The sequence below is a fragment of the Hyaena hyaena genome, unplaced genomic scaffold (genome assembly GCF_003009895.1).
Source record: "Hyaena hyaena isolate Hyena2069 unplaced genomic scaffold, ASM300989v1 scaffold_378, whole genome shotgun sequence".
NCBI classification, from domain to species: domain Eukaryota; kingdom Metazoa; phylum Chordata; class Mammalia; order Carnivora; family Hyaenidae; genus Hyaena; species Hyaena hyaena.
The window spans coordinates 904,914-924,239 of record NW_024081009.1 but is presented as its reverse complement, the minus strand read 5'-3'; the positions used below and the strand labels follow the sequence as shown (position 1 = coordinate 924,239).

At 39.9% G+C, this 19,326-nt stretch overlaps 1 protein-coding gene across 2 annotated transcripts in view; it reads right to left on the bottom strand.

Annotated features, from left to right (window-relative positions):
• KANSL1 (KAT8 regulatory NSL complex subunit 1) overlaps positions 1–19,326 on the bottom strand; it is a 180,676-nt gene that overhangs the window by 138,332 nt on the left and 23,018 nt on the right. Inside the window, exon 1 of one of the 2 annotated variants that reach the window (XM_039250642.1) lies at positions 15,304–15,887. The exons of the other annotated variant lie outside the window; for it this stretch is intronic. The gene's annotated coding sequence lies outside the window, so the exon portion shown is untranslated. Of the gene's footprint in view, positions 1–15,303; positions 15,888–19,326 lie in introns of those variants that run through there. 2 annotated transcript variants of the gene reach the window in all.

Here is a 19,326-nt window from a genome sequence, read left to right as displayed (position 1 = left end):
GGTTACCATCGGTTTATTCTTTATAGTTAAGAGTCTGTTTCTTGATTTGTCTCTTTTTGCTTTTCCTTTTGCCCGCTTCTCTTGTTTCTTCAATTCCACAGATGAATGAAATCACATGGTATTTGTCTTTCTCTGACAGACTTACTTAACATTTATACTCTCTAGCTCCATCCATGTTGTTGCATGTTGCAAATGACAAGACTTCATCTTTTTTGTAGCTGAATAATATTTCATTGTGCATGTATATATGCCACATCTTCTTTATCCATTCATCAGTTGATGAACATTCGGGCTGCTTCCGTATCTTGGTGATTGCAAATAATGCTGCCATAAACACTGGGCTACGCCAGCTATTCTTAAAGCATGGTCTACAGACTTTTTAGGAGCTCAAAGATCATTTCAGGGGTCCGCAAGATCAAAGCTATTTTGATATTAAAACTAGAACATTATTTGCCTTTTTTCACTGCATTTAAGTTTGCAATTAGGGTGTAAAAATAAGGCTGAGCAAAACTGCTGCTACCTTCGCATGAATCAATGCAGAGGATTTATTGGTCAGTGTATTTTCTATTCATTTACAGTTGAAAAAAGTCCATTCCATTTAAAGTCTTTGATGAAATTACAAATCTTATTAAATCTCCAATCTTGAGTATATTTTCTTAAATACTATGTGATAAAAGGAAAAACGCATAAAGCAACTTATGCTGCTTTAAGAAATATGAGAAAAGGCACCTAATACAACTGAGTTGTACAAGCTGAACTAGAAGCTTTTTTCACAGAACATTATTTTTACTTGGCGGAAATGACAAACTATGGTTTACTGAGACTTGAGTAGTTAGATATTTTCTCAAAAGTGAACAAAGCAAACCTGTCACTTCCAAGGAAAACCACTGATGTTTGCTGCCAATGATAAAATCTGAGTTTTCAAGCAAAATAAGTATTTTGAAAATTTGTATCCACCACGAGCTTGGACATTTCCCCTATACTTAAAAAGCTTGTTTCTGATTAAATAGATTACTGCTGATACCAATGAATGTTGAGTTTTCAATACCACATAATGAAATGTATCGACATCTGGAAGATCTGTATTAACTCAGTGACTGACTAAATGACCAATGTATGTTTGAAACCCATGCACAGCTAAAAGCAAATGCAAGACAGACCAACAGATGTTAATGTAACAGAGTATGAAAAATTCACAGATGAGGTTTTAGGTTCCAAACTGCAACTAATCTTTAAGAAACTACTTGTCATGTATGGGTGTAGCATAAAAGAATACTACGCATCGTTACCTGAAAAGGCTACTAAAATACTCCTCTATTTTCCAACTACCTATCTGTGGGAGGCCAGATTTTCTTCATATGCTTCAACCAAAACAACCTATCACAAAAGAATGTATGCAGAAGGAGATTCAAGAACAAACAGTCTTAAGCTAGGTATTAGAAGAATTACAAAAACATAAAATAATGCCACTCACTAAATTCTTCTGTTCTAGTAGAGAGTTATTTTTCACAATATGTAATGAGTTTGTTTTAAAATGAATTAGTAAGTAGTTATTTTTTAAATTTCTCAAAGTTTCTAATACAGCAACTATTAATAACCACCAAAGAAAGCACCTTGTGGTTCTCAACATTTTCTAAGAGTGAAAAGGGGCCTTGAGACGAAAAGATTTGTAGATCACTAAACTAAAGCAACCTTCTCCCCAGTCAAAAATAAAGAGCAACTTCCAATTTGGTCAAACATTTTTATCTCTAGATCAATATCAACATAGGAAATTAGACCCTACAGGAATACACTAAGATTCTTTGCAGGATGACAATTCAAATTACAAATATTGAAATATTTAGGTAAATGACTGAGAAATACCAATACACTTAAAGGTCAAATGTATCTATTGCTCTTTATACTTGCCAAAAAGTTTCTTGTTCTAGGATTGTATTTTAATGGACATAGATCTTCCCGGGCTTACAGAGCTTTATCCTTACGGACTTTTCTGGCATATGGCATTCTACATGACACAACTGTTCTATGTCCACTTTCCCTATTTCAAAATTTAAATTTAGTAGTAATTCCTAATATGGTATAAACAGTTGTGCTATAGACCAATGGCAAACGAACCAATGTTTAAGTTATTTTTTCAAAAATACACTGAGTTAGTTTTATAACATGCAAAGGATTTTCTCCCATAAACAAAATTCACTATCAGGTCTTTGCCATCAATTCCATCTCCTCTTTTGAATTCATACCAATACACAGTTGATACTAGCAATGAAGGAAAGCACATTATCAGTATAAGATGATCAGTACAATGTATGAGAAAAGTAGCTGTGAGGAGCTGTAGCCTACTAACCTAGAGCTCTGCAGTAAGTCTCAGCCATGGCAGGAAACCGCTTCCCCAGTGGGACCCAGGCAAGGACACAGATGTTACATAGCTTACACAAAACTTACTCAGGAAAACTCAGGCTCACCCAGCACACATAAAAAGGATCAGAATTAACATCACACCACAGAAGGTACTTAAGCAGTAAACATTCCAAGTTATTTTAGAATTATACAATTCCTTAAAGTTCACAACTTAAAAACCTGCTGGCTCAAATCCCATCTCTTTCAAGATTTCTCTGACCCTCTGAAAGTACATCTGTGAACTTGACATTAATCACGTACATTTCAAAGGCAAGAGTTTATTTTGTTTACACACGCTCTCCTTGGTCTCAATATCCCCACAGGATGCACTGCAAAGGGTAGTTACTAAAACAATCATCTAAATAAGTAGAGAGGAGGAAAAAGAGAAAAGGGGGAAAAAGCGACCTCTTCAGAAGGAATTCCATTCCTAACTCCTAAATTTTTATCTTTCTATAGCCAAACAATATCATTTAAAAAAAAAAAAAAGATTGAAATCTTCATCCCTCTTTTCATTAACTTGAAATACTATGCTGAGATTCAATATTGGCCCCAAAGGCACTCACTTTGTAAGTAAGGGGAACAGTTCATATTCTGGGTTCATATTCTGGGTCTACCCTCATTTAACTATGCTGGTCCTCAATTTCCCCATCTGCAAATGACACAATCTACCTCACAAGACTACATGATGATAACTAAATAAAATACTTTCAAATACTTACTTAGCCTAGCCTAACACCCGACACAAACACCCTTTATTTGTACTATTATTATAACCTATAGACAAAAAGCAAAGATAAAAGGAATTTCAGCAAGATTTCTTAATGCACAGGAAAAATACAAAGTAAGTAATTCCCTAAAACATTACTGTACCTAAGGACCTGTGCATGTAAAACTGGACACGGAAAATCTAGTTAGACTCAGTATTAGCTGTAACTGCCATAATCTACCAAAGTTTAGGATTTCAATTTATATGTTATTTCCTTTTTTAAATTTAGATTTGCTTTTAATACTCCATGATATTGCTTACAATAAAAAGAAGGCAAATCAAATGCCCAGTAATTCACTTAAGTTACAGAATAGCCACACAATGGAATACTATGCAACCATGAATAATACCATTATAGAACAGTATTTCCTGACTTGAAAAAGTGCTTGCTTCACTGTTAAATGAAAAAATAAAAAGGTGTCACAAAAAAAACAAAACATATACTATGGCCTCATTTTTGTTTTAAAACAGTAGGTGGTGGATATTTTAGTCTTTTGTTATATATATGGCATCTATAATGTCTCCAGCATAAACAGGTATTACCTACATGATAAAAGGAAAAGAAACAAAAAGAAAATAATGCAAATACTTAACGACCCAAAAAGTCTGAGTAACGCAAAATGTCATGGTAGCTTTCTTAAATTTAACATACTGAGCAAAATGTTGATTAAAGCAATGATTCCCATCCCATTTGAATCCCTAAAGCTTCACTCTTCAATAATTAAAAAAAAAAGACTGTTAAAACTTAAGCAATTTTACAAAAACGTAACAGCGTGTGGTAAATAATCTTTCTCCAAAGAATACAAAGTATTAAAAGCTATAATTAACTTATTAATCCTCATAACAACCTGGGCAGTAGGTTTGGGACTGGGATTATAACTTTCAGTTTACTAGTGGGGATAGATAATAAAGTTGTACTGTACATTCATCATAAAGAAACTTAAAATATCCCAATTTTTAGTTCCTCTAATAAATTACAATCTGACAAATAAATACAGATAGAATTAATGTACCTGCAGTCACTGACATTAATTAAGATTCTGCAATAAATCTGAAGAGACCAAAAAAAGGGCTATGAAAGATTGAGCTAATTATCAATGGTTTCCCTCCCAGTTCCAAGGACGCATTCTGGGGACTGGAAGATGTCAGACGGGTTCAGAAGGCAAACACATTTAGGAAAAACGTTCCTGACTGAAATTCACAATGCTCTTCATCAGACTGAATACTCAAATGTTTGCCTTTACCAAACTTAACACGCACTTTTTCCTCCCGTTACACCTATTAGTATCTTGCAGAACATTGTTCTGAGAGATTAAGTTGGGATAAAGTTCAAATCTGTGACCTTCAGGGTCTCTTCCTATGCTTGTGACTCTTAGTCTAAATGGCAACACAAGTTCAAGGGAAAACTTCCATTTAACACCAGTAGCACTGGGGAAGGAAAAAGTATACCCCTGGGGCAGTTTCTCAACCCCAGCGCTATTAATATCTTGTGCCAAATCTTCTGAATGAGGGAAGGGGCCTCTCCTGTGAGTTGTAGGACATCTAGTAGCATCCCTGGCTCCACTCACTAGATGCCAGGAGCACCCTTCTACCAATAAGGACACCCAAAAATGCCTCCAGACCTACCAAATGTCCGGGGGGTGAGGGGGTGGGGGGGTGGCAAAAATCACACCTCTCAATAGAAAACCACTGCCTAGATAGACTTGACACATAAATTTAGATGTATTATTCCCACAAAGCAAAACACATCAGGCTACTTAAAATACTGCAAGTCAGAACTAACACCACACCTACAAATGAAAACCTTGCCTTTATTCCCTTTTAAATTCCCAAGACAGGACTCCAGGTATACAAGGACAATCTAGCAGCATCCACCCTGCAAAACTGTAGAGACCCAAGGCAAGGGAGTTGGCCATTTGGCTGGCCAACAAACCACACTTTCACTGGAAACAGAAGCACAAATCAGACAGGGAAGAAAAGTTTGCCCATAATGTGGCTTTTACTAACCTCTTCCCCACCATTACCTCATTACTCTACACAAAGGAAAGAAATAGGAGGAGGAAAAATGGTTAGGGAAGTGTCCGTGAAGTTGTCAAAATTTCAACTGAAACTTGAAAATTAGCTAAAATGTCATCATGCAAAAGGCTAAGGCAAGAGAATGGTAAATGTGGCATTCTAGTGAAAAGAAATGGCCTGGGACAAGGCAAGGTTGTGGGAAAACATAGGACATCCTGGAGGTTAAAAGAAATGATCAATTTGCTTGAAATATAAAGTATATTTTAACAGAGGAAACAGCATAGAAAAAAGTGGAAAGGCAGTCTGAAGCCAGATCATTAATGCAAAACCTTGAATAGCCAGCCCTTACTCAGACTTAAAGGCAGCAGAATGTCATTAAAGATTTTTCAAATAGGGAGTGACATCAGAACTGTGCTTTAGAGACTAGCTGGATAGAGGATGGATTAAAAGAAAGTAAAAAGGCAGAGACCATCGATGAAGCTACTGCAATTATCCAGACAGGATGCAACAAGGACCTCAACTAAGGAGGTTACCACAGTAGGAACAGCAAGTTTCCTCCAAGCTTAAATTCAGAAACTGGAAGGGGCTAAAGTCTGCAGAAGGGCCAAATAAATGACACAAACAGAAAATGTAATGGATCTTATCTCCTTAATGATAAAATCTTTTCATTTATTTCTCATAAAGCTATCCAGATTTCATATATCCTCTCTATTCCTAACATTATCAACCCAAACCCAGCCTGGGGGCTCATTAACTCACACCTAAATTATCCTAACAGCTTTCTGACAGCCTTGGTCCTTCAACCTGGTCCGTATCTTTTTACCACCTCACTTCTCTACTCTCGAATAGCTCCTTGTGCCTTTCTCAGGAGTCCAAATTCTCCAAAATGAAACTTAACACAGCAAGTGCATCAGGTGGAGCAGACCTAGAACTCCCCCAGATTCCCAACTCCATAATCTTTGCCTATGCTGCTGCTTCTACCTAGAACACCCTCCTAAGCTTCAGGCCCAAAATTTAATTAATCCTTCAATACATGGCATTTCCACAAAAATTTTTCCAAGTTATTCAGATTCCCACCACTTTCTTCCTACTTAAATTTAAGATGCACTTAAAGTCACTGTTACGCAATTTAAATTATCTGAATATTTCCCAATTGTCAATTTACAAATTCTATTTCCACGATGGCATAGTTCCTCAGCATCCTTATAGATGTTCACTAACTTGATCTAAAGCTTGGAACACAGAAAGCACTGTAAGCACTTACTGGGCTAGAGCAGTCAAAAGACTTGATGAGGCAGGGCTTCAAGTATAAATAAGATTTTGCTATGCAGAGAAAGATGAGGAAATTCTAATCAAGAAGCTAACACAATCAAAATAATAGAAAAGGATCTGAGAGATGATCCACAAAACCCGTTGAATGAACCAAGTGGTACACGTATACCTTCTTAAGAGGAAGAATACAGCAAGTAGTGATCTGTAACGAGGTACTGAAACTACGTAACAGGACACGCTGAAAAGTACTTCTTTTACATGGAAACAAATGTTTTGTTATAGAATACAATAGAGAATAGGAGGCAAAATTTTTATGATAAAACCCACTATTATGGACTGTACACCAGCCCAGTCCCTAACATGTGCCCATGCCAACAGGACTTCTTATAACTGAATACAGTTTATAATTATTAAGGGAAACAGCTCTGACTGCAAGACAGATTATTATTATGACTGCTGTTCACAAACATTAACTGACCTTTTATCATGTCATGGTGCTGCTGTATAATATATATGTTCTCATTTAATCCTCACAACAATATTATGAAGCAAGTACTCTTACTCATTTTACAGATGAAGCTTGATGCTCAAAAGTTAGGTGTATCCAAGATCATACAACTACTAAGCAGCAGAGGCAGGACTCCAATTCAAATCTCTAATTCTAAACTCCATACTTTTAACTACTATACTAAGTAGTTTAAGACTAGGTTTAAACTGGAAGGGCCTTGGGGCGCCTGGGTGGTGCAGTTGGTTAAGCAGCTGAGCTCAGGTCAGGATCTCACAATTCATGGGTTCGAGCACGGCATCAGGCTCTGTGCTGATGATGGCTCGGGGCCTGGAGCTTCCTTCAGATTGTGTCTCCCTCTGTCTCTCTGCCCCGCCCCCCCGCTCACACTCAGGGTGTCTCTCTCTCAAAAAGAAACATTAAAAAAATTTATACGGGCACCTAGGTGGCTTAGTCAGTTAAGCGGCTGACTTCAGGACATGATCTCAGGCCTTGTGAGTTCCAGCCCCGTGTCGGGCTCTGTGCTGACAGCTCAGAGCCTAGAGCCGGCTTCAGATTCTGTGTCTTCCTCTCTCCGCCCCTTCCCTGCTCGCTCTCTCACTCTTTCTCTCTCTCAGAAATAAACATTTTTTAAAAACTTACAAACTGTAAGGGCCTTAACTGCTGGACACTAGACTTCAAATTTTATTTCATCTTTTGAAGAAAATCAATGAGGAAATACCAACTAAATCTCTCATTTTACAAAAATGCCTACAACATTCAAATCACTGCACTAAGTGCCTATAAGGATGACAAGGGCCACTTAAGACAGACACTACTTAATGTCCCAGGGGACATTAAGGGACCCTCACACAAACTGAGTCAGTAGGGTCATAAAAGGTTTCCCACAGGAGACAAACGTCTACGTTGATGCCTAAGAATAACTAGGGTGCAGCATCACTCACACAGCTACTTCAAGAATCACACATATAAACCCATTCCCTTCTCCAACAGCAAATCAAAACCAATTCTTGTCCCTCAACGTGTCCCATGTGAGTGTATCCTAATTTCAACTACTGACTTACCATCTATCATAAATATCTCATTTAAACATACACTAATGCTAGATACAAACAATAGAAAGACTACAGGAGTAGTTTCATTAATACCAAAGATAAGAAGATAGAAAGTACATGCACAGGTAAGCCCAGATGATAAAGCACTGTGTTTTGCCTAAAAGGATCAAGGAAGGCTTCCAGAAAGCGAGGACATTCTGACCAAATTTTGAAGGCTAAATAGGGAGGGTTCAATAGATAGAATGACAGGCACATTCATTCCATCCTTAATGCCACTGCCTTAGTTCAGAGACTCATTATGTACTACAGTAATTCAGGCAGTAATAATCTCCCAACTGTTCTTTCTTCCTGTCTCAGCAAGCCTTCAATCTAGTATCCACTACCAAATGATTATTAGAAAGGAAAGAGAAAGAGAACGTAAATCTGCTCCTCTTAAAAATCCTGCACTGTTCTAGGGTAAGGATGAATCCAAACTTTCCACACAGGCTCTATCTGGGGGCCCCTTTTTATACTCAGTCTCATCTCCAACCTGTCCCCACTCCAAACACCTGAATCTTATCTATAGTTTCAGGTTCTTTCCATGCCCTTGCACCTTTGCTCACACTACTCTTTCTTTTCAAGGTTCATCTTCAAGAGATCACATGTTCTTTCAAGTATTCACAATTCATTTCAGGTTGAGTTATGGGTCCCTTCCTCTCTAGTGTCTTACCTGCCCTCCCATGATACCCTGGGCTATAGTTCATAATATAAACTCCCCATCTTGTCATCTTGTCTGTCCCTTCCTTCCCTATATTAGAAACTTCTGTAAAGGGGGGGGGAGGGGGGAGGGAAGGTTTATGGCTTGTTTTGTCTTTATCCCCTACAGGTAGTCCCCATGCCTGGCAGAAAGTAGACCAATACATGTTAGTTAACCTCACACAGTTATGTTGAATGCAAAAGATGGAGATCTATTATGAAGTTAATGGAGATGTCTGATCATAAGGTGATAACAACCTAACAAGAAGTAGGCATCAACTGAATCTAGGACAGACTTTACCTACCTCAAGTTCCAGTCATTTACAATGCCAAGCACCTGCACTCAAGACTAGTGAACTTTTTAGCTGTACTTTTAAACTATTAAATTTGGTTACATAAGCCTTTTGAAAGCAGTATCAAAATTTTTAATGCAATTACCCAAACATTTACCTAGTAACTGCAATTCTAGGAACCTATCCAACAGAAATATTCTCATAGATAAAGAAATACGCATAATTCTTTCACTGAAGAATTGTTAATAAAAAAAAAAAACCCTACACTTTAAAAGGAACACTAGAACACTACACAGCTATTTAAAAAAAGAGAACTATATGTGTTGATTTGAAAACCTCTATTATAAACAGCAACATGAAAAAAAGCCACATAACAAGTATAATCCCACTTATGTTAAAAACTATACAAACAGATGAGGTGCCTGGTGGCTCAATCAGTTAGGGGTCCGACTTTGGCTAAGGTCACGATCTCAAGGTTCGTCGGTTTGAGCCCTGCGTCGGGATCTGTGCTGACAGCTCAGAGCCTGGAGCCTGCTTCAGATTCTAGGTCTCCCTCTCTCTCTACCCCTCCACCCCTCTCAAAAATAAATTAAAGTTTTTAACCATATACACAGAAAATTGTTTTGAAAAATGACGATGTATCAAAATAATAGAGTGTATCCTATTTCTATCATATTACTTGAATTTAAATTTCTTACCAATCTAGGGGCTCCTGGGTGGCTCAGTCGGTTAAGCGCCCAGCTTCGGCTCAGGTTATGATCTCGCATTTCGTGGGGTCGAGCCCCGCACTGGGCTCTGTGCTGACAGCCAGCTCAGAGCCTGGAGCCTGTTTCGGATTCTGTGTCTCCCTCTCTCTCTCTGACCCTCCCCTGTTCATGCTGTCTCTCTCTCAGAAATAAAACATTAAAACTTTTTAATTTTAAATTTCCTACCAATCTACTTCACAAAAGAGGGGAACTGTACTTTTATCTCATCTCTAACAAACTCTAAATAACACAAGTGATTCTGAATAGTCCTAAAACCAGACATAGCTTGAAGGGTCCAAGCAATTCAGAAACGGATAATTTGGTGAGGGGGCAGTCCTTGACCAAATTCCAAGCATCTCACTGAAACCTATTTTATTCCTTAAGAATTCTGAATTAATGATTTAAAAAAAATAACTTTTCCAATGCCAGAGAAATGTTAGAAATTAATACTAACCATCCTTCTTTCATTCCCTTGGGAGGCCAAAAGAAAAACTAAGAGGTAAGCAGTAAATCAGTAACTGCAAAAAACAGCAGTCAAATTTTTTAAAATACATGCTTAAAGTCTTCAAACATCCTCAGTTCTCCATGGTAGTACCTGAACAGTTTAATGAAACTTCCCTGACAGTTCGACTTAATCAACTAGTATTTCTACAAAGCCTCTCTACTAGCAAACATCAGTAACTAAACTAATTAGCTTTCACTTCGATCCCTTCACAATCTCCCATGCAGGTGCTAATATGCAGTCCAAAGGCCAAGTATCAAGTAGCAACAGAAAGCCTAGATTATCCGTTTTTAGCAATTTTTGGTGTAACATCTTAAGAACAAAATTGTTATTCATCTTTTTTACTCAACATTTCCTCTCCAACTGAATTTAACTAGGTCTGACCTTAAGCTGCTCCCTTTTTATAAAAAAATTAAAAGGTAAGGGGCTTCATTAAGTTTGATGCTACTTAAAAATAACTTTTTCCAAACAAGGGCAGAATATGCTGTACTTAAAATTCACAATGAGATCTCATTTAGGATTCCTATTCAAGTAACAAGAACCAGAGTTTTTGATAACATTTAGATAAAACTGCACTGAATTTACCTCCACCTTACATTTCCTGACTCTCAAAAGCTTGAGGGGCAACTGTAATTCTAAAAAAAAAAAAAAATTAGGACTAGAGTTAAAAAAGGGCAAGTTTACAATCAACAACAACAAACTATAAAGCTAAATAACTCCACAGGAGGATTAGGTATTCAAATGTTAAATTTTATGGAGCTATCTTACAATCCTGGAAAAACAAGGCTTGCAGAAGATAACATTTATTAAACAGCTATTATTTGCCAGACACTGCTACCCAACAACAAAATAAGAATTTAAAATGACCCCCAACCTTGAAAAGCCTCTTTGAATAAAAGTTTAAAATATTCTTACACAATATTTAAGTTTCTCTTTCAAACTACCCAATCTTATTTGTGTTTCATTCACGAATATGAGTTGGGTTCTCTACACAGAAGTTGGTTTCCTCATACTCTGTGTTTTAGCTCTACCTTTATCAAAGAGGTGAAAAAGCTTAACACGTAAAAAGTAACTACTTCAATTCTTTTTGGAAAATCACACCAACTGGCTTATCTTCCTCTATACGTTTTACCCCACATTATAAAAGACAGGCTACCTGGCAAAACGTAAGAACAAATGATAACTGAACTACTAAGTGATCTTTCCATAACATAATGTCTTTTTCCTCTGACACACATCTGCAAGCAATACCCAAGGACATTCTTGTGGCCTTCAAAAGTTGGGGACCTCTAGTAGGGTGGAATAGTTGTCTTTTCTAAGCATTATTGTGGTTCACTGAGTTTTGATCTCACATTCCAAGGAATAGGAAGTACTGATGAAAGAGTCTTATTTTGTGTTATGAATTATTAGACTCAGGCAGGAGTCTTTCTTGTACAACTTTTAGTATGCCCAAAGACTACTAAGCATTTATTAAGATAGAAATTATAATTCAAACATGTATCTTCAAAAGCAACATGAAGATTCAAAAACCAATCCAAATTTAGATTTCCAAAGAGTAGTTAAAGTCCTATTTTAGGAAAAGCATTGACACAGTACACAGGCCAGGTGTATGAGGCCGTTTTACTTGAGACACCTGCACTGTACTCCTTCATAAAGTGATCAAATAATAGGGCACTAAAGTAAAATATGCTTCCTGAGACCTAGAACAGTCTAACCAATCAAGGAAGAAACTTACTTAAAATAGAGAAAGAGGATAGAGAAAAGGTGCCTTAAAACTAAATCACTCAATGATGAGATTTGGTTTTGTTCTGGGGCAATCCACCAAAGACCACATATTTAGTCTGCACTATTCCCCCCTTTCCAAACTCAAGGGAGAGATCCTTTGGAAAAAAAATATTTTTTTATTAATTAATTTTTAAAAATCTCTCTCTCTCCAGGAAGGAAATCACTTAGTTTCTATGTCTTAATGGCCTCACCAAGAAGAAAAAATAACCTCTCAAAATCCCCCAAGGAAGCTAAATATAAGAGGAGTAAGCATTACTCTTTTCAAACTGTTTAGAAAATCCAATATGGACTAACATTTTTTTTACATTTTAAAATTGCTTTTCCAGTGTAACAAGGCAACTAAGCTTTACTCCACTCAATGCTAAACGCCTTCTCAAACCAGCATCACCACCCATAATGGCCCTATGTTTACAGATTACATAATTCAGGTTATGTCAAACAGAACAAATCTAGAACTTGTCTTTCATTTTAAAATACAATTAAAATCTGTGGTCAACCCAATAAAATGGAGAGGATATACGGAGGTTATAAAGTAGAATTACTAGAAAAGAAAGAGCATCTTGGCAGTGTTTGAAGGGAAAAAATGGGGAATATTTTCCTTTCTTCTCACCTTGATAAAAGCTCAAAAGTGAACTAGTAAGGCTTACTCATTCTCCAGCTTCCAGAATTTTCCTCAACACGATAACGATAAGTCTAACAATCAAAGAATGCTCTTCAGGTTTAACCTTAGAAATAACGTGTGTGGGCAGGAATAAAGAAAATCAGACAAAGATTTAACATCTCACTTTTGTAAAGCACAAAAGTCAAATACTAATGTTCTGAATAAGGCCTTCAGGAAAGATGCAGGGACACTTCTAAAAACTTCATTCAACAGATTCATCTAAGTGAAAGGACCAAAAACCCTACCCTACCACAAAGCTCTATCAATACTTAATTGATCACTCAACTATCTACAGACACAAATCAAAAACACTTATTTAATATAGTTAAATGTAGTAGTCCTAAGAAACCAACCCCATCTTCACTGAAATACAGAGGTTAAGAATCTTTGTCACATGTAATGTTTCCCTCCAAGTAGTGCATACTTGAGAAATAAAAAGTTAACCACCTCAAATCACAAGATCACTAACAAATACATCAAATATGAGAAAGGTCAAAGAAACTGCATACTTTGTTGGATAAACATAACGGAAATCGAAATTGAAATTCCATGGCTGAGGACAGTTACCCCACATATAATACATTTTTTAAATTCCCAAGGGATGAGCATTTTTACCTTGCCTTATTTTTAGAACTACACATCACACTGTACATATCACATGACATGATGTAACTGTTAGCAATGAAAATGGCCCAAATCATTGAAAATATATATACATTAAGAGGAAATGAATGCATAAATAAAACTCACTATATTTCTATTTACTTTTATTTTTTAAGATGTCTTCTAACTACAATAGACTTTTTTGTATTAACTGGAAAAGTAGCTAGTAACCTATGTACCAACAAGAGAAAAATGTATTTGATATTTTACAAAATAGGAATTTACCCAATTATTGGGAAAACTGACATGAAGAAACAGATAATAGAACAGTCTTCCAAACCTCAAGAATTAAAAGCAAAAATTCTCTGGATCAAAAATGCAACAGAAATATAAGGTAATACTTCAGATGGAAAACAATTATTACTCAAAAGTATTCCCTGTTGTTAGGAGAAAAGAAAAGTAGTTTTAACTGACAATGCCTGCAGACAACTGAAAATTTCTAAATTGTTGAGACAGTTTATTAGAAAAGGAACCAAGTATATGGTATAGAAGGGGGGAAGGGAAAAACACACCCACTTAAGCCTTTGTAAACAGTGGTACTTAAAAGACCCAAGAAGCTGGGAAAAATCAAAACTACACACTATTTTGAGAAGTGTAAAAGATATTCCAATGTACTACTGCCCATACCTGAAAGTGCTTTAGACACAAAGTTCAGTAACAACCTATAACTATATCATGATTATGCAAGGCGAAGATTATGTAATTTTATCATTTATTATAAATGTTCTCCTACTCTCAAACTAAAACAACCTAAACATTTTGATCTCTCCAATGGGGAGGGGTAGGTTCTTCTGGGCTTCAGTTTAAAAATATAAACACACACCCCAAAACAAACAAAAAAACACAATGATTGCTAGCCACGTGACAAAGGAGATGGCAACACCAGGATTGTGAATGGAGGGGAGGGAGACGAGGCAGGACTAGGGAGATTTCTCGGAACTTTGGGGGACCGCTGGATTCGGGTCTCTCGACCCTTCAGGTACCAAACTCGAGCCCTACAAGTTGTATTGTTAACATTCTTAAATAGTCTTATTAACAGGTCACGAAAAATGCTCTAGTGACCTCCAGAATAAAGAGGGGAAAATCAGAGGAAAAAGAGCAATTTAAAGTGGCGCCATCATGTCACCCCTCCGCCCCTAAGGCAATCAATAAGCAATAGTTAAGTAACGTGTTTCTCCAAAAAAACACACTGGGAGCCCGACAATGGAAAACAAAAGGATTTTAAGTAAGACAAGAGGTTAAGGTTGTTTATCGTATGGAAAACAATCAAACTATTTGCTGAAGAATCAAAAGACAGTCAGCCGGAAAACAGGGCCCCCAAACTCACTTAAAAGCAAATAAATACCTCTTCCTCTTTAGTTCTTTTTTTAAAAAACAAACAAACACGTCCGCCTGAGGAGACTAGATCTGAAAACGTAAGTGACCTCAATATAGAGACAACAAAAATAAATGAAACAAATAACCATCTCACAACAATCAGAGTTGTGATACACACCGTGCACCCCGCAAGATGTGTGTTACGAGCAGAAAAAGGCCTTCTGCAGTCAGGAGAAGTTCAAGCCAAGAGACGGAGTTTGTTTGGGGTATTTTTTACGGGAATAAATCGTGTTCTTAAGGCCGCATTTTTAAATAGAACGCCAAAGGAAAAGCTGGCGAACGAGGCGGCAGCTGGTGGAGAAGGGCCCCCGCACACCCCCGCCCTTGGGGCGACTCCCAGCCCCGGACCCGCAGCGGGGAAGCCCGGAGAGGCCATTTAAAGTTCCGGGGATTTTTCCTGCCCTGCCCTGCCTTTCTAGTTACAACTAACAAAGAGAGAGAGAAATGGGAGCCACAGGGAGAGCGAGGAGAAGGAGAAAGGGCAGCGGGAGGAGGAGGAGGAGAAGAGCAGCAGCAGCAGCACCTACCACGTGATGGAGGAGCGTTGCCCGGGCGGATTCAGCCCCACAAAATGGGCGCAGTTTGCAAACAGCCCCCGGCCTGGGCGCCGAGGGCCGGCGGCGGCAGGCGGGGGCGCGCGGCGGCGGCTCCGGCCCGGGCCCGCCGCTCTCCTCCCCCCCGGCGCCCGGAGCCGCCCTGACTTTCCGGGCGGGGGGGGGGGGGGGCGAGGCGGAGGGGGAGGGGAAGGCGGCGGCGGCGGGGAGCGGCCGCTTTTTCTTCTCTTTCGGGCCCCTTCTCCGGCCTTCCTCGGCTCCGGCGGGGCCTGGACACGGTCGGGGACCGCAGCCCGGCGGGGAGGACTGGCGGGCGGGGGCAGAGGGTGAAGCCGCCCCCCCGCCCCGCACAAACAAGCGCCGCCGTCTGCAGCCCGAGCCCGCACCCCGGCCGCCACCCCCGCACGCCTCTTCCCGGCCGGGGAGCGCGCTCCGGCCGCCCCCCGCGCCGCCGCGGTGAGACGAGTCGGCTTCGCTACGGTGCTCGGTTCTCCCGCCGGCTCGGCGAGCGGTGGCGGCGGTGGCGGCGGCACTGGGAAAATGGCGGCCGAGCTCCTTTTCCCTCCCCCCCTTTAATCTGAAGCGGAGGGAGAATGGAGCGAGCGAGCGAGCGGGCGAGCGCCGGGGACACGGGGAGGAGGGACAGCAGCGCCTCCGCCGGCTGCGGCTGCGGCGGCGAAGAGCCGCTCCGCCCCGGCGCGCCGCCAGGGGGCGCCCGCCGCGCCACCCCCGCGGGCCGCCAGGAGGCGCGGCCGCCGCCGCCTCAGTCATGGCTTCTCGCCGCGGCCGCTGTTTCTGCACTTCCATCTACAGAGGCCGCGGCGCCGGGACCCAGCTGCTCCCAGACGTGCAGCCACAGCGCAGGGCACTGCGGCAGGCGGGCGCGGGCCCTCGCTCCGGCCGAGGTGAGGCTAACCTGAGGCGCTGGCGCCGTCACATTCCCTCCGCGCCGTGGCTGGAGGCGCCGCGCGCCGGCTATGAGGGGGCAAGGCGGGCAGGCGCGGCGGAGCAAGAGGACGTGAGCGAGGAACTGTTTGCACTGTGTAGTAAACAGGCTAATGCAGTCGGTGCCACACTATTCCAGGGTTAAACGCGCGCTGAATCGGGAAGGAAGCTCCCTGACCAGTGAAGCGCTTTCTGCCGCCCTTTGTCCTAGCCGACTGCCTCGGTACACTGCAGCACGCCTGGGCACTAGCCCCAGCGCAGCGCTCCGCAGCCGCCAGGGTGGGAGAAAAAAAAAAAAAAAAAGGCGCACGTCCTCATTGCGCAGGCGCAGGCCAGGGCCCGCGCCGGGCCAGCCCGGGAAGGGACAGCCGAGAGCTAGAGGGGAAGTGATGGCCCACCCGCGCCGGGACCGCTGGGAACTGTAGTTTTCGTTAAGAAGCACGCGTCTTGTTTTGGGTGTCATGGTTTGGCAGATCCGCCAAAGCAGGCAAATGGCATTACACAATGAGTATTTATGCTTCTTGTCGCCACCAAAAGGAAGTTCACTGCTATGCTGAAAGTTTAACAAAGAACTTCACAGAGAAACCAAATCTCACAACAAAAAGCAAACTTCCCACTTTTCCTACCAGAGTTGGTTTAAAGTGGTGGCACTTTATCATTTCTCATGATAAGTTAGTCTCTCTCGTGACCAGTACAGTATTTTATTCGTTTCCCAAAACAGGGCCTTACAATAATGGAACCTTTTCTAGACACAAAGTATAATTACACCATCCTTTAAAACCAAAGAAAAAGTTGTCAAAAGATCATTTCAGTAGTTTAAGATTTTAAAACGGAACTCTAGGAGTCATCAGAATTTGCTTTAAATGACTGAAGAAAAAAATGATTCCAACAATTAAATCATCAAATTCAGCAAGACAGGAAGGGTATGCTCTACTACGAAAAAGGAAGATAAGAAGTGCTCAATACTGTTTTGTGGCTCACCAGAACCAATATCCGGTGATATGCTCACTTCTGCTAGCCAAAAAAACACCCTCACAGTTTTAGTCCTCCCACAAAGTTAGTCACCAGCTCCTATAGCATCTACACCTGTATGTCAGTAGGCTCCCATTTATACTCTTAAAATCACACTATCAATTATAGTCATGGTTCTCAAATATCAAAAGCAAGAAGATAATAATGAAGTCACAGGGTCAAATTACACAAAGAATAAACTAATATACGTGTACCATCCAAAAGAGATGTTTTGGCTTTTTATAATCCTGGGAAAGAAAATTTAGTTGATTAAAAAAATGTATACACATATCTTCATATAAATAGTAATTCCATAAAATATAGCAGAAAGGTGTTAAACACAGACCAACAGATGGCGAACTAGAGTCCTAATCTAAGGATTCTGAAATCTAAATGAGCCGAATGAAAAACACCAAATAAGGCAAAGCCCCTTCCAGTGTATGCTTAAAAATATTATGTTCAAAGACACCCACCACAACATAATAATTCTTACTACTGATTAGTAAGTGGACTGCCAAGTCTTAAAACTCAGCTGTAAGATTTAATTAGGCCCCCAAATAACGAAGACTGTGAAATACTTTTATTTAGTGGATTAGGAAAAAGGTGGAAATGCTCAATTTAAAACATGCATTTTGAGGAAAAATGAATTCCAAATTTCCCATTCTCTCATTGCTTTGCCCAAGAGCCAGGAGTTCACAGCGTTTACGGCACTTAAATCAGTCAACAGGTTTCACATTCTTATCTCAAACCAGGTATCTTTTTGCTAAAGCACCAATTTTTACAAATAAGAACATTCAAAGGTAAGCCACTTAAATGCAAAAATCTTAAGAAGAGAGATACATTTTCTTAAAATTTACCCCAGAAACACAGTGGACTGTCAAGGCTGATTAAACACACACACACACACACACACCCTACTAATCAAATCACTCTTGGAGTAGTCATTGTGGTTGACTCTAAAATATCTACTTTATCCTATTGTATTAGTTTAGTCCATCCTCTCTGCCAATGATTGGTTGGGAATGGGCATGAAACCCAATCCTGGCCACGGAGATGTGAGTGGAAGCCCACTGAAGGCCTGCAAGAGAGAACTGTGAGGAAAGCTTCTTCATTCCTAAAGATGAAATGAGAAACAGTTACCTCTTCTTTAGACAGTGCTAAACATGACACCCTCAAACTGCTACAGTCACCCTACAGCAAGCCTAGAGATGCCACAATCCTCATCAAAAGGGGCAAAATGGAGAGCCAGCAAGAACTTCTCAGCTTTAAGCCATTATATCAAATGCTCCTGACCTCTGCAAGACAGCTGGACTTCCAGCTACATGAGAACAATGTAACAACAAGCATTTCTTTACTGTTTCAGCCAATTTTTTACTGTTTTCAGCCAAAACCAGTCAGGTTTTCTATACCTAAAGTCAAAAAACTCCTAATTAATTTCTCATATTTTAGAATATATATTACTTAGATTATTCATATTGTCATATTATATAAAGCCTTAATTATTCCTCAGAAAAGTCCTTCCCTTCTATACACACCTCTGGACTCATCCATGTCTTTATATGTTCTTTCTGCCTAGAAAAAGAGGACCATCCCTCTTCACAACCATCCCTTGTTCATTCCTCTCCCCCCAACCCACCACCACTTATTTTTCCCTTCAAGATATGTTCCACCACACCACCATTTCATTTACGTACTTTATTTAACAATAAGGTAGATAATTGGCACTGTAATACCCTGATCTTGGTTAAATACTCTCTGTAATTCCTTTGAGGTTGTTTTCATCTGTCAGTCTTCCATTCGAAGCTGGCCTGAAAGCCCTAAAAGGCAGGAACTATGGCTATTCCAACTTCAGATTTATAACTCTCACCTGTATTAATAAACAGATCCCAAGAAGGCACTCTCTAATAACTTCCCCACCATATATCTCTTAACAAGCCAGATATTCCTAAACAGAACATTCTATCACAAATTCAGTACTTAATATGTCAAAACTAATCTCAAAAAGACAAGGGATTATTTTGTTTTGCACTTTAAAAAGAT